This window comes from Thamnophis elegans, chromosome Z (genome assembly GCF_009769535.1).
Source record: "Thamnophis elegans isolate rThaEle1 chromosome Z, rThaEle1.pri, whole genome shotgun sequence".
Classification (NCBI taxonomy): domain Eukaryota; kingdom Metazoa; phylum Chordata; class Lepidosauria; order Squamata; family Colubridae; genus Thamnophis; species Thamnophis elegans.
The window spans coordinates 130837051-130859061 of record NC_045558.1 but is presented as its reverse complement, the minus strand read 5'-3'; the positions used below and the strand labels follow the sequence as shown (position 1 = coordinate 130859061).

The 22011-nt window shown below is 42.9% G+C and overlaps 1 pseudogene; it reads right to left on the bottom strand.

Annotated features, from left to right (window-relative positions):
- Positions 1-1862: 1862 nt before the first annotated feature.
- LOC116521809 lies at positions 1863-21668 on the bottom strand (annotated as a pseudogene).
- Positions 21669-22011: the final 343 nt, after the last annotated feature.

The following is a 22011-nucleotide window of genomic DNA, read 5'->3' as shown; positions in this document are numbered from 1 at the left end:
CCAACATTAACAAGAAGTACCTTTATACATCTCTGATGATTTCTCTGGTGTCCTATCAAAGGTTCATCTTTTTGTGAAAATTCTCTCTTATTTTTAAATAATTTTTATTGAACATTTTAATCTTTAAAAAAATAAAGAAAAACACAAGAAAAAAACATAACACAAAACATACATAACAATGTAAAGTAATTATACAACCTTCTATATCGGCTTTCATGTTTAGCCTTTATAGGTCTCCATTCTGCGTTGCCTTCCTACTGCTTTTACCTTAACCTATAATATAACAATAGTAGTACTAACATTTATAATATATATATATTGCAATTGTACTGATAAATAAATAAAGGGAGAGTAGTATAGATCTATTTCAAGCTATTTAGCTCTCATCAGCTAGCCATACCCTTACTGGGAATCGAATCTGGGCTGTGTTACATATTAGGCAGTTATATTAGCTACTAAGCCACAGGCTCTCCTCCTTTATCAGCTAAACCAGGGAAATAGGTATGTATTGTGTCACAACTCCTGGTAGATCTATACTAGTCTCTCTTTATTTATTTATCAACAAAATTGCAACACAAATGTAATAAGGCAACATAAAAAAATAGCTTTCTGCCTGGATGGCTCCCAGAGTGAGCCAATAGACAGAAAAGGGAAGCAGTATGCTCCCTCCCATATTTGGGCATGCCAGGGGTTGTGACACAACACACACACACACACACACACACACACACACATTCTCTACAGAAACAGTTGGACTAAGCCACACCTAGACACCTGGCCACCTGGCATGGCTCTCAGTCACCCAAAAATCCCATTGGCTGACCCAATTGCCATGCCTATACATTGGCTGATTGTTTGCCTGTGTATAATTGTGGTTGAAGCTGAAGAAACCATTGACAAGAAAGACATTATAGCAGGCAGTGCTGTGTACTATGCTTAGATTGAACTTAGAACTTTGACACACAGACTCTGGACATTTGACAATATAATAAAAGTTTAAAAAATGCAAAATCAATTAAAATACTTTAAAAAATTAAAATTACAAAATAAGATGTTGGGCAGCCTGGAGGAGAAATCTTCTCTATCCCATCAGCCATTCCCACTGTAGCAGACCACTGTCAGTGCCCCAGGCCAAGAAGCAGACCCAAGTTTTCAGATTCTTTCAGAAGACTAGGGGTATGGGGGGAAGATCTCACAACTGATGGGAGACTAATCCATAGGGCAGGGGGCATAGGCAGAAAATATTCTTCCACATTAGCTGAAATTCTTTGGCCAATAGGATGTGAAGTATGCTATTTGTTGGAGTGTATGAGGTGAGGTAATTGCATTGAGGTAAGATGGTTCCTTAGATACCCTGAAGTATTTCTTAACATCTATTGACTACCATAATTTCAAATTCGACCCAAAATCACCACTCTTTTCAGTTTAAAACATTTCTAATGGGATCTTGCAATAACCATGATTGACAAAAATAGCAATAGCAATAGCAGTAGACTTATATACCGCTTCATAGGGCTTTCAGCCCTCTCTAAGCGGTTTACAGAGAGTCAGCATATTGCCCCCAACAATCTGGGTCCTCATTTTACCCACCTCGGAAGGATGGAAGGCTGAGTCAACCCTGAGCCGGTGAGATTTGAACCGCTGAACTGCTGATCTAGCAGTAGCCTGCAGTGCTGCATTTAACCACTGCGCCACCTTGGTTCTTAATAAAACATCTATTAACAACCACACATTGCACAGCCACAAAGGCATCAAATGAGTTTCTCCTGATACATTTTTTTTGTCCTGATAGCACCCAGTAGAGTATTTGCTTCACATTCTAACAAGATGATTAGAAGGGATAAGATAAGATAAGATAATTTTTACTGTTTTTTTCTCATCAAGTGCTTCCTGCAGTTCAGCTCAGGTTTCAGTACAAGAATATACATTTTTGGGGAAAAGATGCAGAGCAATAAGCCAGCACTGGAGGTCAGGATGGAAAAGATCTCCACAGCCACCATGTATTTGCCCTTTGTGCTTAAATAAGTTGGAACAAAAGAAACCCAGACACTGCAGAAGATCAACATGCTAAAGGTGATAAACTTGGCTTCATTGAAACTGTCAGGCAAGTTCCTGGTCAGGAAGGCCACCGTGAAGCTGATGGTAGCCAAGAAGCCCAGAAAGCCCAGGACAATGTAAAACATAGCATCAGATCCTTCATTACATACCAGGATAATTTCTTCCATCAGGGAGTGCATGTCAACATCTGGAAAGGGGGGAGCAGTGACCAACCACACACTATAAAACAAGACTTGGCTAAAGGAGCAGGAAAGAACAATGGAACTGGACAAGTGTTTGCTAGACCATTTTCTCATCCTACCTCCTGGTGTGGTTGCCATAAAAGCAAGGACCACAACAATAGTCTTGGCCAAAACTGAAGAAATGGCTATTGAGAAGATGATGCCAAAGGTTGTTTGTCGAAGGCGACACATCAGTTTTGTGGGCTGTCCAATGAAGAGCAAAGTGGAAAGGAAACAAAACAAAAGGGAAATGAGAAGAATGTAGCTGAGGTTCCGGTTGTTGGCTTTGACAATGGGAGTCTCCCAGTGCTTAATGAAGATGTAAAGCACCAAAGCTGTGAGGAAAGAAAAGAAAAGGGCAAAAAGAGTGAGAGTCATTCCCAAAGATTCTTCAAATGAAAGGAAGCTGATATCTTTTGGAAGGCACCAATTCTGGTCTTTGTTGGGATGCTGATCTTCTGGACACTGAAAGCAGTCATCCAAGTCTGTTGAAACAAACAAATGTACCATTTAATGCACTAGAACTGTATGTATTAGAAGCACATAATAAATGTTAGAATATTCATGATGGGAGAGACATGGTAACAAGGCAGTGGTGGGATTCAAATAATTTAACAACCGGTTCTCTGCCCTAATGGTTTCTTCCAACAACCAGTTCACCTAACTGCTCAGAAAGTTAGCAACCGGTTCTCGCAAAGTGGTGCGAACTGGCTGAATCCCACCACTGGAACAAGGTCAGCCAATGAATAGGCATAGCAACTAAGCCAACCAACAGGAGGTGAAATAGATCTGAGTCTGTGCTGAAAATTGAAACTGAAACTAGTCTTCTCTCTGTCTGCTCTGAACTCCGAAATGAAACTAACTGTTCTTTCCTGCTTGTGTTTTGCTTGTAACTTCTACCACATTGAAAGAATCTACTATTAATATTGTATATTTATTCATCTGATATTATGTATGTAAAGAAGCTAATGAATCCAGCTGAATCAGTTATCAGGTGTAAAAAGAAAAGGAGTAAATAAAGAACAATAACACAGATCATAAATTCACTTTTAGAGAAACCGAAATATATAATCATGTTTGGGTTGTCACCAAATGCTGAAGCTCCTTCTCTTTTCAATCAAGTACCTAAAAACTTTGCTTTTGTTTTGTTTTTTCCTCTCATTCCAAAAAAAATACAGACAATCCATGTTAAACATTTCATAGTACTTCGTCTACTATTTTCATTTTGTACTGCAAACATTGTTTTAACTGCCAAGATGTATAGAAAATGTAGGTGCTCCTTACTTAGTATAATGACAATACACACTTTTCTCAAACTGTGACCTAACAGAATAACAGAATAAAAGAGTTGGAAGGGACCTTGAGGAACCTCTAGTGTTGGGCATCCACAACTTGAACATCCATAACTGGAGGCAAGTTGTTTTATTGATTAATTGTTCTAATTGTCAAGAAATTCCTCCTTAATTCTAGGTTGCTTCTTTCCTTGACTCGTTTCCATCCATCGCTTCTTGTCTTGTCTTGTGTGTTGGAGCAAAAGTTGATCCCTCTTCTTTGTGGTAGTCCTTTAGACATTGGCACACTACTGTTATATCACTCCTAGCCCTTCTTTTCCTTTAACTAGACATATAGAATTCCTCTAATTGTTCTTCATATGTTTTAGCCTCCAATCATCTTTGCTGATCTTCTTTGTAATCTTTATAGAGTCAACTTTTTTAATAATATGGTGACAAAAACTGGGTGCAGTATTCCAAGTGAGGATTTACCAAAGCATCATAAAGTGGAGATCTTGTTTCTGTCCCGCTGTTAATGTAGCCTAGGACTGGATTGGCTTTTTTGGCAGCTGCTGCACACTGCTGGCTCATATTTAAATGATAGCCCACTAAGATTCCAATATCTTTCTCATGATTACTACTATTGAGCTAGATACTACCTATTCTTGAGCCAGATATCACCTATTGAGAGACACCTGAGGAAAACTGCCATGTAAATATTTTCCAAATGCAATGCTATGCAAGGAAAGATTTGGCACAGAATCTCTAAGATTCATGGACAGATCTTTACACTTCTGAAATGAATGAGCAAATTGTTTCCTGCAAGCCATTCCCTTTTCGCTCCTCTTTTATTTCCTATGGGAGGGGCTATTCAGAGTCAAACTGTGGCTTTATTCCCAAGTCGACCCAGATTTCTGAGCTGTTCTTTTCTTCTGGCAGTTCTTTGTTTGCACATACTGGGCAAAGACTCCAGCTCTTCCTCTGCTTGACTACTGTCTATCTCCGAAGGCAGCTGAGAAATGCCAAATGCCCTTGGCCCCATCTCTGCCTCTGATTCAAAGACATTGTCTGAGCCTTCCTCAGCCTCCAGGATGGCCCATGTTCCTCCCCAACCTCGTCACTGTCCAACTCTGCTGCTATCTCCACTGGTTGCTGGTGGGTTACAACACCTACTCTTTGGATGAGAAATCTTTCCTTCTGGGCATCGATGGCATTTGTAGCAGCAAAATGTTTTCCCTTCAATCCTTTTCTTACGGTATCCAGAATTGCAATGGGAATTACACAGAGAAATGGGAAGTTCCTATAAGAAAGCAAGAAATTACTTCTAAGATATGTTTACAAGTATCTACCTGTACAATAGTAGATTTTAGTTGGTGGTCTTGAAAAGAGCCGAGGTGGCGCAGTGGTTAAATGCAGCACTGCAGGCTACTTCAGCTAACTGAAGTTCTGCAGTTCGGCTGTTCAAATCTCACCGGCTCAGGGTTGACTCAGCCTTCCATCCTTCCGAGGTGGGTAAAATGAGGACCCGGATTGTTGGGGGCAATATGCTGACTCTGTAAAAACTGCTTAGAGAGGGCTGAAAGCCCTATGAAGCGGTATATAAGTCTAACTGCTAAAGAGCTGTACAATGAAAGAAATCGAAACATCACACTTGTTTAAAACCCCTTAAGGAAGCTAGATATTTGCTCAGCAGATATTCACTTGATTCAAAGAAATACCCATAAATGTGACACTTTATTCTCCTTTAAATCAGTATATTAGTAGAATACTCAATTAAATAAAAAAAATAAGAACTACTTTTGGGTGACATTTCACTGAATTGTGCAATAATACACTAAAGTGATTTGACAGATTTGGCAGGGAGTTGCATCTAACCATTAATTCTGTTCTGTCCCCAGTTCCCTAGTCATATGTGTTGCTCTTCTCTGCACTCTTTCTAGAGTATGTTGTGGGCAAGTTGTGCAATCCACAAATTGAATTAAGAACATGAAAATTACTTTTTTTTAAATGGTGGAATGAAAAGCAATGAATCAACATCCTTAAATACAGGGTTTAGTTTTTAGTTTAGTTTAGTTTTAGTTTATTGATATTTATAGGCCGCCCTTTTCCCTGAGGGGACTCAGGGAGGCTTACAATCAATGGGAAGGGAGTGTAAGACAAAACACAAGAAAGAAAGAAATGTGAATAAAAAAAATAAAACGATAAAACACAACATTCATTCAGCATTCGGGTGGGGCAAGGTTCGGATCTTATCCCCAGGCCTGACTGGATAGCCAGATCTTGAGGGCTGTGCGGAAGGTCTGGACGGTGGTGAGGGTACGAATCTCCACGGGGAGATTGGGAAAAGGATTTAGGCAACTTAGTATGAGCTCTACCTGGTTGAACTCCTTGGGCCACTGGATCACATCTTCAGAAATGGGGCATTCTGTGGTGCCACTCTCCCAACTTTGACTCTAGCAAAGGACTGATTTGGAAATGTGATCCAGTTGATAATATCAAATCCTGCTATTAATTCCTCTTTGGAGCTAAAGGAAAACATTTCACCAACATCGTTGTTAAATGAAACACTTCTCAGGAAATGATGAAGCTAGATGAAAATGAAAATGACAAATCATCAACTTCTTCCTTAGCATTATATTAAATAAATACAATAACAATCAGATTGAATCTTAAAGGAATTCCTTTCCAATCTTCCATAAAATTCCTTTCCAATCTTCCATAAAAAAATTGTCTCAGACATTTTTAAAAAGTCAATTTCATTTCATTTTAGCCAGTTTTCTTTTGGTGAGTCAACTGCTGTTGACCTAAGTAATATTACTATTTTGTAGTCACTTTAGCACTGGAGTGTATCAGTGACGTGCGGTGAGCTTCATGGCCAGTGAGGCAAGCGCGAAAGGCCCGCCGAAGCCCCGGTACCACGTCCGCCATAGAGCGGGATCCTCACCGGCCATGAAGCTCACGGCACGTCACTCGGCAGTTCAAGCTCTGCTCTGCAGCCCAAACTTTCTCCTCCCAGCAACTTGGCCTGGACCGTCCTTGCGCCTCAAGCCGCATTTCTTCCTGCAAAGCCCTTGAGGTGTCAGGCAGAGCTCTCGGGTTGCCCAATCCAGTTCCTCCCAGGTTCAAAACTATGGAGGGAGGAACTAGATGGGCAACCCGAGAGCTCCGCCTGACGCCTGAAGGGCTTTGCAGGAAGAAACGCGTCTAGTGGGGAAGAAGGCACCTCCTGTAACACAGAAAAGCGAAGGGCTCCGGGCAAGAACTGAATACACGGACACACTTTTTGCCCATAATGGCATCTCTCCTGCAACCAGCTGGGGTGCTTGGGGAGAGAGAGAGAGAGAGAGAGAGAGAGAGAGAGAGAGAGAGAGAGAGAGAGGCCAAACAATACTAGTCTGAGGCTTCGCTTGCGGCCCATCGTTCATTCCCCCGCTTGTTACTCCGACACTCTTCGGAAAGAGGCGGCGGTTGCCTGCCTGCTGCGTGTGTGTGGGGAAGAAGAAAAGGAGAGCGAGCAAAATAAACAAATCCTCCTCAAGCCTCGCCGGGAAAAGCAACTGGTGTGTGTGTGCTGTAGCCCGGCTAATTGCAAAAGCAGCCACTTATGGCGACGCCACGCAACGGGATGGATTGGCTGCTGCACCTTTTTGGAAGGAGGGTGCTGAGGAGGGACGAAGGTTAGAAGCATCGTGGGGGGGAGAGAGAACGTGACAACTTCCAAATCGGTAGCCGCTCGGACCAAGCGAAAAGGCTGCGCGAGGAGCTGCTGGGAGAGATGCCAGAAAGAGCGTTCCCGTCACAGCCCAGCCCACCCTCGCAAACTCTCATTGCCCCAGTTCCAGTAAACTGGGAGGCTGGAGATTTGCCAGTCCGGTGTCTCTCCTCATCTATTTCTAGGAGTGTGCAGCACTCACCCATTACCTGGCACATGCCGCCTTGCCCCCTGCCTCCTCTGACCCCACAGCTGTGAAAAAAGAAACACACACACACACACAAATTCCTCACGATAAAAAATTACAAATCCCCCCCTCCCTCCGTCCGATCCACATACCTTTTCCAGCTATGGAAACTCTCTCAACTCTCCTCTTGTCCATCCAACATAAGTGTGTTCAACGTAAGCTTGCTCATAAGGCATGATTCGCTGCTCCCAGATCAGGAGGTGGGAGAATCAGTGCCTCCTTTGCATATGAATTTTTTTGCTTTTTAACCCTTTCTTAACTTTTAAAAGGCGAAAAATTCCTTATGCAAAGGAGGCCCACAGTTCTCTGGCCTCCTCCTATAGTTAACACTAAGCACTGTTCCAAGTCACTGTGACTTGGAATCTGGTAGCCACTACCCTGGCTTTAATTATTAAAAAAAAATCTTTAAAATTCTTTCCTTTCCCTCAGGAGACTGGTGAGGCCCCGACTCCCCTGCCTCTAGTGACTGCACGTCCCTGGAGTGTATGATATTACTTTACACCAGGTTGCTTACTTTTAGTAAATGGAATTTCATAATCTGGCTAAAGGTAAACGTAAAGGTTTGCCTCGTGCATATGTGCTAGTCATTCTCGACTCTAGGGGATGGTGATAATCTCTGTTTCAAAGCTGAATAACCAGCTGTCTGAAGATGTCTCTGCTCATGTGGCTGGCATGACTAAATGCCGAAGGTGCACAGAATGCTGTTACCTTACCCCCAAAGGTGGTTCCTATTTTTCTACTTGCATTTTCACATGCTTTCGAACTGCTAGGTTGGCAGAAGCTAGGACAAGTAATGGGAGCTCACTCCATTACATGGCACTAGGGATTCAAACTGTCAAACTGCCAACCTTCTGATCAACAAGCTCAGCACCTTAGCTACTGAACCACCATGTCCCTTATAATCTGGCTACAAAGATACCAATAGAATCTCTAGAATAATTTTTATTTTCCTTTCTAGAAAAATGCATACCATATTTTTTGGAATATAAGATGCACCTTTTTCCCTCAAAAAAGAGGCTGAAAATCTGGGTACGTTTTATAAACTGAATACAGCATTTTTTGCCTCCTGAAACCCCACCCCCTTCACCAAAATGGCTGTGCATATCCTTATGGAGGCTTTCAGAGAGCTCCTGGGGGCTGGGGAGGGCAGAAATGAGCAAAAAACAGGCTGCCAGTCCCAGCCCCCAGCTGTAAGCCTCCATAAGGCTTATAAACAGTCCCTTTTTTTGTAAAAAAAAAAAATTCCTGTTGGCTCGTTTTTGGCCCCCACACCCGCAAGAAGCACTCTGCAAGCCCCCCCCCCCCGGCTATTCATGCCTTTTCTTAAAAAAGGGCCCATTTTTGTGAAAAAAAAGGGGGGTGTTTTTGGGAGGTTTGTAGAGTGCAAAAACTTTTTTCCCTTTTGCAAAGCTGTTTAACTAATTGATGAGAATTAGATTGATCAACTATTGTGCCAACAGAAACAAAGTCTTAGGTGCTACAGATTGTCAGCGATTTCCTTCTCCAGCACATGGATAAATACACCTGGAAACATCTACCTACCTACCTACACACACACTCTCTCTCCCTACCTATCTACTGTATTTCTCTCTCTCCCTCTCTCCCTCTCTCTCCCTCTCTCTCTCTCTCTCTCTACCTTTATCTACCTACCTACCTACCTACCGTATTTCTCTCTCTTTCTCCCCCTCTCTATCCCTATATCTACCTACCTATTTTTTTTAAAAAAATATTGCCTCTTCAAAACCTCGGTGCGTCTTATACTCCGAAAAATACAATAGTTTTTTTTTTTTTTTTTTTGCAAGCAGAAGCAATTAAAGTTGAATGAATAATGACAGAAAATTAGCTGGACTTTATGGTTTTTCTTTTAAGACATTTCACTCATAGTAAAATGTCTTATATGAGAAACTATAAATGATGGAAGGGTGACTGAGAATCTCCATAGATATTTAGCAATGTACTTTGGGATGAACACCCTTTGAATGGTGTGTGCATATGAATTATAGACTAAAGGAATCATTTGCTCTTCAGTTTAAGATACAGACAGCACAGATTCATCCCAACAGCCTGTGCCTGGGCTCTACAGTGAAGGAACACAGGGCGGAAAGCATCCTGCAGGAAAGCACAGCTCCAACTTCTCAATGAGAACCAAAGAAGCTTATTGGATAAGAAGTGAAATGTCTTCAAAGGAAAACCAGAAAGTCCAGTTGCCTCTTGATAAAGCACCTTTGGGACCATCATCAAAAGATTGGGGCAAAGTTAATGTTTTCTAACTAAGAAAACACAACAGTATTCAATAGTTTGCTAGTAGATGAACAACTTCATCTATTTGCCAGAATATAAAATGAAGAAAAAAATAAAAGCTAAATAAAAGAAATGAAGTTGAATAACTTACAATAGAATTACTTAATTCCAGTTATTAGGAATAGTCAAACAGTTTTCCTTCCTATTTTAAGGAAATCCTATACACAAGGTGTGAGATAAATATATCTCACAAAATAACAAAAAAAATAAAATGAACAAAATAAAATAAATGATTGATTATTGTTAATTTTAATCTAATTTTTAAATGTTATTGTTAATATTAATTGGGTTTGTTTTTGGATACTCTATCTAATTTTCTTTTTAACATTTGTAATATGTGTTGTTTTTTTAATGTTGTATGCCGCCCTGAGTCCTTTGGGAGAAGGGCGGCATATAAATCCAATAAACAAACAAATAAACAAATAGGTTTGAGGTTTTAGGTTTTATTCAACTTGTATGCCGCCCTATTCCTGAGGGACTCAGGGTGGTTAACAAAACCAGAAGGGAGGGGAACAATACAAAAGGAAAGAAAACAAAGACAAACAACAATATAGAACCAATTTAAAAGGTCTCAGCAAGCACACCAGTTTGAGTGGGGATGGAACTCAGCAGCCCCAGGCCTGCTGGAACAGCCAGGTCTTAACAGCTTTACGGAAAGCCTGAAGGGTGGTGAGAGTCCGAATCTCCACAGGGAGATCATTCCAGAGGGCCGGAACAGCCACAGAGAAGGCCCTCCCCCGGGTAGTTGACAGCCGGCATTGGCTGGCAGATGGAATTCGGAGGAGGCCTAGTCTGTGGGATCTAATGGGTCTTTGGGAGGTAATTGGCAGGAGGCGGTCTCTCAAGTACCCAGGTCCAATACCATGTAGGGCTTTATAAGTGACGACTAGCACCTTGAAGTGTATCCGGAGACCAATAGGCAGCCAGTGCAGCTCGCGGAGGATAGGTGTAACGTGGGTGTACCAAGGCTCACCCACAATCGCTCGCGCGGCTGCGTTCTGGACAAGCTGAAGACTCCGAACACTCTTTAAGGGCTGCCCCATGTAGAGCGCGTTGCAGTAGTCAGTCTTGAGGTCACAAGGGCATGAGTGACTGTTGTGAGAGCCTCCCCGTTCAGGTAGGGACGCAATTGGTGCACCAGGCGATGCAGAGTAGAGTAGAGTAGAGTAGAGTAGAGTAGAGTAGAGAAGAGTAGAGTACAGTACAGTACAGTACAGTACATAGAATTCTTCATTGGCCAAGAGTGATTGGACACACAGGGAGTTTGTCTTTGGTTCATATGCTCTCAGTGTACATAAAAGAAAAGATACATTCATTATGAATGATAAGGTACAACACTTAATGATTGCCATAGGGTACAAATAAGCAATCAAATTAAACTAGGAAACAATCAATATAAATCGTAAGGATACAAGCAATAAAGTTATAGTCATACAGTCATAAGTGGGAGGAGATGGGTGATAGAAATGATGAGAGAATTAATAGTAATAGTAATATAGTCTTAATAAATAATTTGACAGGGTTGAGGGAATTATTTGCTTAGCAGAGTGATGGCGCTCTGCAATGTGCTCTACATGGGGCTGCCCTTGAAGAGCATCCGGCGACTTCAGCTAGTCCAGAACGCAGCCGTGCGAGTGATTGTGGGTGCACCTCGGTTCACCCACATAACACCTATCCTCCGCGAGCTGCGCTGGCTACCTGTTGATCTCCGGGTGCGCTTCAAGGTGCTACTTATCACTCATAAAGCCCTTCATGGTAGTGGGTCTGCGTACTTGAGAGACCGCCTCCTGCCAATTACCTCCCTGCGACCAATTAGATCACATAGATTAGGCCTCCTCCGAGTTCCATCTGCCAGTCAGTGCCGACTGGCAACTACACGGAGGAGAGCCTTTTCAGTAGTAGCTCCGACCCTTTGGAACGATCTCCCCGTGGAGATTCATACCCTCACCACCGTCCAGACCTTCCGCACAGCCCTTAAGACCTGGCTAGCCCATCAGGCCTGGGCACAAAGATGACTGTCCCCACCCGAATGATGAATGAATGTTGCTTACTATTTTACTTCTATGTATTGTTTGTGTCTATTGTCTGTATACCCCCCCCCTCATCTTATGTAAGCCACCCTGAGTCCCCTCAGGGAAAAGGGCGGCCTATAAGCATTAATAAATACAAATACAAATACAAATGCGTTCGGGAAAAAACTCTTCTTGTGTCTAGTTGTTCTGGGGTGAAGAGCCCTATAGCATTGTTTTGAGGGTAGGAATTGAAACAATTTATGTCCAGGATGTGAGGGGATCTGTAAATATTTCCCCAGCCCTCTTTTTGACTCGTGCAGTATGCAGGTCCTCAAAGGAAAATATGGCACTCTTATTGTCTGAATGCCTAAAATTATGCAGTGAAGTCAGAGTCTGAACCACTAAGCACCATTGCCTGATGCAAGCAAAACTGTGCCTACATGAATTCTCATTTTATGGCTTGCAATACACTAGCTACCAATGTTGTGCATTGAAAAAACTACTTTCTCTGTTAATCTGTCCTTTCTTCACTATAAAGATTCTTTTACAGTAAATTAATTGTGACATTGAAACCCAACTTGATTCACACCACGTTGACCACAATCTTTTCCATCCAGTTAGATAGCCATAAATATATCACAAATCAAATAAAAATGTGCTAAGATGTAATAACTTTCCACCATTATATGAAGAAACCAAAACTCTGTCTACAGGGCTTCTTCTATATTATTGATCTCAGGGAAAATACCTGCCAAGGTTGTTGATTGAGAAGTTGCCTTTCTTTCTTATATTGTCTTGTTCCTTTCCTTACTGAAGATGAGATCATAGCATGTAAGGCTTCTGCCACTATATGGACAGCTTTATAGATGCTGTAGCTATGGCTGGTCATGCTCATTTCAAAAATTGACCCGGGAAGTTGACTCAGGTCCTCTTCTCCAGTGCAGATGTCTTCATCCATTGTTTCTCCCGGAGCAGTAGAGAAAGAACACTGAAATGCCTCTTTCCAGAAATCCCTAGAAAAACCATCTTCCTGTTTAGAGGGGAGTTTCCTATGCTGAAGGAACTCATGGAATCCCAGCACTTCCTCACTGTGGACTGCAAAAGAGAGTGCACCATGCATAAAGTCAATGGGCCAGCTTCGTTGAAAAGACATTGATGTGAAATCCATCTGAGCTACAAAAATCCATACTTTGGTTTTCATTGGGATCTCTTCAAATTCAGAGATATGAAGCATTGCCCTTAAAACCACTATGGTTTGAATTTCTCCATGTACAACTACTACATTAGCAGTGGCTTCCATAATGATCCTAGTCGTTTCTTCCCCTTCCATAACCATTTTGGTTATTTCAGTTGAAAAATTTACTTGTGGAAATGTTTCTATAAAATCAAAGCAGATGCCTGCTTGGACAAACCTGGGGAGCTGATTTTCTACAAATCTCTCCCCGCTGTCATCAGTAATGAAAATCACTCCAATCCACACACACTGGAAAAAGAGCAGTAGCTGGAGAATTCCCTTATATTGTTGGTTGATGTCTGGAAATATCTGATGATGAAAAACTCTTCGGGATATGTCATTCATCACTGGGGGGATACATAGGCCAACTAAAGAATATAGCAAACAGTTAAGAAGGGAAAACCTCTGAGATATATTTTGCAATACAATTGAGTACTTTCACCATTTCTAAACTTCTAGGCATGTGAAATATCTATGTGTGTGAAATTTCCTATGTGCATAGGAAAGCTATGGCAAATCTAGACAGTATACTAAAAAGCAAAAACATCTCCCTGTCAACAAAAGTGTGTACAGTCAAGGCTATGGTTTCCCAGTTGCAGTATATGGTTGTGAAAGTTGGACCATAAGAAAGGCTGAATTTAAACCTTTGAACTATGGAGCTGAAGAAGACTCCTGGAAGTCCCTTGGACTGCAAGACAATCAAACTGATCAGTCCTAGAGGAGATCAACCCTGACTACTCTTTAGATGGCCAGATCCTGAAGATGAAGCTCAAGTACTTTGGCCACCTAATGAGAAGGAAGGGCTCACTGGAGAAGAGCCTAATGCTGGGAATAATTGAAGGCAAAAGAAGGGGATGACAGAGAATGAGGTGGCTGGATGGAGTCACTGAAGCAGTCAGCATGAGCTTAAATGGACTTCAGAGGATGGTGGAGGACAGGAAGACCTGGAGGAATGTTGTCCATGGGGTCATGATGGGTCAGACATGACTTTGCAATGACAACAACAAGGCACCTGTGCAAGCATTAACGGTTTTTCAGACTTCATTCAAATTCAGTGATAATTTGGGATTTGTGAGTGTAATGGATATGGATTTACTGACTCAGAAATGAAAGAATATACCATTTAAGTTCAAAATTAATCTTTGTGAGCAGGAAAATAATGGCCCATGGCATATGGAATATGAATTACTCATTCATATTCACTCAGTTGACTCATTGAATGGTTATTCATAAACCAATATCAGCAATAAAGAGGGAGTTTTTCCTAATTTGGTTTTCCGAATTCTTTTAAAAGAATAACAGAGTTATTGGAACAGAACTAACATTCCAATAACAGAATATTGGAAGGAAACTTGAAGGTCTTCTAATCCAAACCCCTGCTCAAGCAGGAGACCCTATACCATTTCAGACAAATGGCTGTCCAGTTTTTTTCTTAAAAGCCTCCAATTATGGAACACCTACAACTTCTAAAGGCAAACCATTCCACAAATTTCTCACTATCAGGAAATTTCTCCTTAATTCTAGGTAGGTTCTCTCCTTGGTCAGTTTCCAGCTTTTCCTGCTTGTCTTGCCTTCTGGTGCTTTTGAAAGCAAGACAGTAAATTATTGGAAAGCAAAACAAGAAGTTTCAGTTCCATCCTACTTCCTTAAAGGTATGGAGACATTGTCTCAAAAATATGGCTTGCTTAACTATATAGCATTAAGGAAACTCACCTGTGAAATCTTGTAGATGCACAAAATGATTGCCATGAAGTGACACACGCCGGCATCAGGTCCTCCAATAATGGATGCTATAGTAGTCTGCATATCACACTTGTAGTTGGGGATAAACTTGTCTTGGGTAGAAAGAAGTTCCAGTGAGACACGAAAAGTTCATTTGGGACGGAAATTGCTGTTCAACACATGGAATCCCAGTGTGATGTTGTGTAAGATCCTTGGACTTTTATTAATTGTCTCTATAGCAAATTGCAAAGCAAGTATATGTTGGTAATTCTGGGTTATTACTCTGCAATGAGAAGACAACTTTATTAATAATTAGATCTTGCATTCTAAACAAATGGTTGTATCTCCATGGAACAAATTTCTTTTAACTTTTGTCCCCCAAAATACAAAGAGTTAATAATAATACAACAGGAGAGAGATTGGGATGAAATATTATTTGTGTATTATCTCAGATATTCAGGATAGGGCTTTATTACACAATCTCTTACAGATTGTTGGTTTCTGGTTTTGTTGACATAAATTTATTGAATCAAAGCATCTGGAAGTTTTGCCCTTTTCATAAATCCTAGTAAAGTATAAAGAAAAAACATGCCTCTACAATCCCTAATAAGCATATAACAGTGTATTACAATTTAATGCTTTGAAGTGCCAATCCATCTTGCTTGTTATATTTTAACAACAAGGCATTAAGTGATTGGCACCCAGATGTAGGTAGGGTCTGATGAGTGTCAAAGGCACTGCCATGGATTAGATTACCTGGCATCAAAATAAGGGGATTTTGATACTAATAGTTCCCTATACTCTATATTTTAATATATTGCCTAATTCTCAGTATGGTTTAGTCAGAAAGGCAAACATTAGATTCAATAGAACAAGACATACAATGACAGATGGTGATGTGTTCACAACCTTCATTAATTCAGAAACACAAACATCATTTGAAAATTGAAATATTGGCATTGCCAAGAGATGTAATATGGCTAGAAATCAAGGGAAAATAGGAAAGGCCTTACATGACATTGTCAAAAACATCAAAAGAGGGATTCTTTTCAAAAGTTGCTGGAGTAGAAAATACATAGATCTGAGATAGAATGGCCCCAATGATAAAGTCACCAGGATAGTAATCCTTGTGAAGAATGGCAAGAGGGAGGCTTATTGGACATTTCCCAGGAAAACTGCTATAGACTTCTTCGAACACCAATATCACTAGTATTGTATTTTTTTATATATATACTGCTTCATAGGGCTTTCAGCCCTCTCTAAGCAGTTTACAGAGTCGGCATATTGCCCCCACAGTCTGGGTCCTCATTTCACCCACCTCAGAATGATGGAAGGCTGAGTCAACCTTGAGCCAGTGAGATTTGAACCGCCGAACTGCAGATAGCAGTCAGCTGAAGTGGCCTGCAGTACTGCACTCTAACCACTGTGCCACCTAGGCTCTTTATTGATGCCACAAACATCACCATCTTCAATGAAGATCTTTCTTCAGGATTTCTGTCATATATACATAACTGATTGAACTGGTCATGTTGATCTGAGTAAATACTTTTTTGGCTATCTGACCTTAATAATAAATATAATTCAGCACAGAAAAGTTTGCATTTCTTTGCATTTCTCCTAGCTCAAAATGTATATTAATAACTGGTATTAGTCTTGGTTCAATGTTTTGCTATATGTTTGTAAATTCTCTAGGAAGTTGTAGAAATAATTATGCTTGAGTTGGAAATTATAGAGATTTTCATAGCCCAGATGGATTTCACATCAGTGCCTTTTCAATGAAGTTGAAAATAATTTTCAACAGATTTTACTTGATGGTAGTCATTTGATTGATTTATACTTTTTAGTTGTTACGTGCAGTTTTTTCTTTCTCTTTTCAATAATCATTGATTGTTTATGTGCCAACAGATTATTCTCAACTTCTAGTAACTACATAGACAGATTTTCTAAGAAAATATTCCCTTAATCTGTGACTTCAGGCCTCCGAATGGTGTAGTCATCAATACTATGGCTCAATGATGGGATTCATTTTTTTAATTACGGGTTCTGTGGGTGCGGCTTTAACGCATTGCACTCAAAAAGCTGATTGGGCTTATTATCCGGGGAGATCACTCATGCTGCGTGGTGCCTTGCCCCTCCTTGCCTGCCCCCCCGGGCTCCTTAGGGCCCCTTCCCCAACAGGAAGCCATCGCAGGAGCTAAGCAGCCCCCAGGAGAAAGAGTTGGCAAAACAGCTCAGTTCAAATTGGATCTGACCGAGAAGGAGGCTCAGCAGAAGCACCTCACTGAGGACTAGGAGCATAGGCTTTCCAAGCAGAGGAAAGACCTGCGGGAGTGCAAGGCCAGGTACCGGCGCCTGGAGGCTCAGCGGGCTGAAGTGATCAGCCAGTTCCAAGCCATGATATAGTCCCACTGGAACGAGGCCCTCCGGCTCTTCTCCACCAGCGGTGTTTCCCTCCAGCCTTCCCCCAAAGCCCCCCACCAGGAGGCTGAAGCAGACTCGGAATTTCTGCCCCCCTCCGACCTGTAGAAAAAGACCCCTAAGGGGGAGACTCTCCGCAGCAACACAAGCGTTCATTGCACTATCCAAAGTGTGCGCATGTGTGAGGAAGATGGCTGCTTGAGCTTTTCGCTCGGGTGTGAAGAACAAACAACCTGGCTGATAACCCGAGTTCTGTTGTAATTTGATGCCGGAGGAGTTAAGCCTGGAAAGAAAAACTTGAGAGGAGCAGGGAACGGTGATTATTAACGAGAAGCCTTCCCTGACAGCCCCAGACAGAGCAACTGTTTGGAGTAGCAAGACTGCGAATGGACTCCCCCCCCCCCCACGGAGGCAATACGGATGACTTGCAGATTAACCAGGTTTGGAGGAAGGAAGGCACCTGGAGTTACTGAGCTGACTGAGGAGGAGTTGCCTTACTGAGAGACTGCTTTGCTGAAGGGCTGAGAGGGGAACATTGAGAGGAAGATGCTGGCTTTATTGGCACTTTAACATCACTTTAACAAGCACTTTACCATCATTCACTAAGCATTAAGCACTTTAACATCACTTAAGTCAGAGTTGGAAGGCTTAAACTTAATGCTCATCTGCGAGACTAAGATGGCTGTTAGACTTTTTCATCCTGAACTCAGGTGCCCCAATAGCCCTTCCAGACGCCCTCCCTCCTCCTCCCTCTGAAACTCAGCCCTTGTATTAACTTTATCATCATCTTCTTCAGAACCCTGTTTGGGTGGATTTTTCCCTTGGTAGACTTGAAGAGTTTTTTCTACTGCCTGTTATTGAGAGTGGGGAGCCTCAGTTTATCTCCCCCGTCGGCCATTTGGCCCTTTTCCAGCTGGGCCTCTAAACATCTGGGCGTAGGAGGGCTCCCCGTTTCACATTACTTTCTTAGACATTTGGGACTTTTTTCAGCTTTACTAGAGGGGGGAAACGTTATCCTCCCCCTCTGTATACCATCTGTGGATTGTGGCTGGGTTTTCTTGTACGACCTTTGCACGCTGCACAATTTTTAATTGGTATGGTGAGTGTATGGGACTTGCATGTGTGAATGAATGATCCCACTTTTTTATTACCCCATTATTGTTGTATTTTATGTGTTTTTAATTATTACGTGGGGACTGCTTGAGTGAACAAATGAGTGTGTTTGATTCGGAGGGCCTGTCGGGGAACACGGGAACCATAGGGGTGGTTGATGGGACTACGGACATGGGAGTGGGCCGGAGCATTACGGTCATAACAGGGAGGGGCAGATATGGCGGGGACTTTAGGGCTGGCCATTACTGGGGAAGGAGGGCTCGCTACGTTACAGAGATCCCTCCTTCCGGCCCTACGAGTCCCACTCCAAAGCCAGGTGGTGTGAGTAATCAGGACCCTGGCCTCAGGCTGCTGGCGCTAAATGCCAGGTCTGTAGTTCAGAAAGCTCCTCTCGTCCGGGACTTAATTTTGGATGAGAGGGCAGACCTGGCATGTATTACTGAGACCTGGCTGGGCCCGGAGGGAGGAGTCCCCCTCGTAGAGATGTGCCCAGAAGGTTTTCAGGTGCTCCTGAAAGGGGTGGGGGTGTGGCCGTTGTTATCCGAGAGTCTCTAGCACCTCGTAGGATCCCTGCTCCGGAGCTTGTCGGGTGTGAGTCCCTGCTGGTGAAGTTGGACCTCAAGGGTCAAGTGGGTCTGCTGCTAACGTACCTGCCTCCCAACTGCGTTGCAGCAGCCCTCCCCTCGCTCCTCGAGTCGATAGCCGAGCTGGCAGTTGAGTTCCCCAGACTTATGGTTCTGGGGGATTTCAATCTGCCTTCGCTCGGTGGTCACTCTGACGGAGCACAGGAGTTCATGGCTTCCATGACAACCATGGGCTTGACCCAAGTAATCCGAGGACCGACCCACTCAGCGGGTCACACGCTCGACCTCGTATTCCTCTCGGAGCAGTGGAATTGTGATCTTGGTCTGAGGGGTAGTGAGATCTTACCCCTGTCATGGTCAGACCACTACCTATTGAGACTTGACTTTCGGAGACCAAACCCCCACTGTAGGGAGGAGGAGCCAACCAGGTGGTTCCGCCCCAGGCGAACTTATGGACCCTTTGGGGTTCCAGACGGAATTTGGGGTTATTCCTGATACTCTCGCCCGCAGTCTGGCAGAGACTCTGGTTGCTGCCTGGCACTTGGCAGTGACGAAGTCTCTTAACTGGATTGCGCCTCTACAGCCGCTCCGAGGCGGTGGATCCCGGAGGGCTCCTTGGTTTACTGAGGAACTCCGGGAGAGGAAGCGCCAAAGGAGACGCCTAGAGCACTTATGGAGGACCAGTAAATCTGAACCGAACCGAGCACGTTTAACAACCTGCACCAGAGAGTACATTCGGGCAATTAGGACGGCTAAGAGAACATACATTGCCTCTCTGGTTGTGTCTGCTGAGTCGTGCCCAGCCGCCCTGTTTAGGATAACCCGTTCCCTCCTAAATAGGAGGGATACGGGCGATCCGCTGCAGGATAGGGCTGAGGATTACGTCCAGTTCCTCGCAGACAAGGTTGCTCGGTTCCGGGTGGACCTGGACTCCAATCCTGCAGAACCAGCCGAGGCACTAAGGGATGATCTGGTAAGCCATCGCTGGGTTGAGTTTCAAGCTGTTACCCCTGAGGATGTGGACAAGGCGATGAGAGCTGTAGGAGCCTCCACATGTGTGCTGGACCCGTGCCCCTCCTGGCTGGTTGTCAACAGCAGAGAGGTGACACGAGGCTGGATCCAAGCGGTTGTTACCGCCTCTCTCTTGTTACACCTATCCTCCGCGAGCTGCACTGGCTGCCTGTCGATCTCCGGGTGAGCTCCAAGGTGCTACTTATCACCTATAAAGCCCTTCATGGTAGTGGGCCTGGGTATTTGAGAGACCGCCTACTGCCAATTACCTCCACTAGACCGATACGATCGCATCGATTAGGCCTCCTCCGAATTCCATCTACTAGCCAGTGCAAACTGGCAACTACTCGGAGGAGAGCCTTCTCGGTGGCTGCTCCGACCCTCTGGAACGAACTCCCCATGGAGATTCGGACCCTCACCACCCTCCAATCCTTCCGTGCCACTTTGAAGATCTGGCTGTCCCGGCTGGCCTGGAGTTAAGATTCCAACCCCACCCGAATTGTGTGACTGTTGTGCTCTCTTTTAATATGTTGTATTGTTTCCATATTGGAATACTGTTTGTCTTTCCCCCCTCCCTTTTTGAATTGTGAGCCGCCCTGAGTCCCCCCAGGGAAAAGGGCGGCATACAAATAAAGGAAAATGAAAAAAAATGAAATGAGGTCTTATTTTTGGGGAAACAGGATATCATTGCATCTGTCAAGTATAAGCAATCTACTAGATTAGAAGTATTAAAACAAAGCAATGGGAAAAAGGTATGTTTAGTATCTGTGTTAAATATTATGCTAGCTGAAAATTAATTTCCAGATGAAATCTTAAGTTTGAAGCCAACCAATATAAATTTCTGGGAAGCTGGTAGAATGTATCTTTGTATAGCATGTCAAAATTTCTTATCTACATATATCTATGGTTGCCATGGAATCTTTTCAAAACTTCCCCTGAGAATTAGGCTTTTCCTTAGATTGTTAAAAGACTTTTCCAATATGTCTTTCTAATATGTTTTCTAAAATGTAATTATTAATTACAAAACACACATACTTTTCAATATTTTATTTAAGAATACAATTGTTTTAATAGCAATATGAAACTTTTATTTTTATTGTAAACAGCAGATGAACTTCAAAATTATATGACAAAATTTTCCAAACTTATAGGTTTTCCAGCTTTGTGGACCAGCTGCTGGTGGTGGGGAGAGGGCAGGAGTGAAATTCAGCAGGTTCTGACAGGTTCTGGAGAGTAGTTCAGAGAACTGGCAAATACCTCCTCTGTCTGACCCCAGAGTGGGGTGGGAATTGAGATTTTGCAGGAATCTTCCCCTCAAGTGGGGTGGGAATGGAGATTTTGCAATATATTTCCCCTGCCACACCCACCCAGCCATGCCCACAGAACTGGTAGTAAAATATATATATATAATTTCACCATTGGGAGAGTGGTTGGTTCCACACGAAAAGGCAGCAAGCAGGCATGCATGTGCAGCTCCATTTGCAAGAGAAGTGTGGGCACCCATTCCTAATGTTCAGGCAAACAGAGCATGCATATAACCGTCGTGCATGCTCCACTGGTCGTGCAAGTGGTAATGCGCAAACACAAATGCTTGACCAACATGCTGAAATTGATAAACTTAGCTTCACTGAAAGTGTCAGGCAAGTTCCTGGCCATTGTGAAGCTGATGGTAGCCAAGAAGCCCAGAAAGCCCAGGACAATGTAAAACATAGAATCAGATCCTTCGTTACATTCCAAGATAACTTCTTCGATCAGGGAGTGCATGCCAACATCTGGAAAGGGGGGAGCAGTGACCAACCACACACTATAAATCAAGACTTGACGAAAGGAGCAGGAAAGAACAATGGAACTGGCCAAGTATTTGCTAGACCATTTTCTCATCCCACCTCCTGATGTGTTTGATGTCTGTAAACCTTGCTATTTATCTGTAGTGATTTTTAAGGTGTAGAATAAATTATGAAATTGTTGATGATTATAGCAATAGCACTTAGACTTATAGACTGATTTACAGTGCTTTACAGCCCTCTCTAAGCAGTTTACAGAGTCAGCATATTGCGCCCAACAATCTGGATCCTCATTTTACCCACCTCGGAAGAATGGAAGGCTA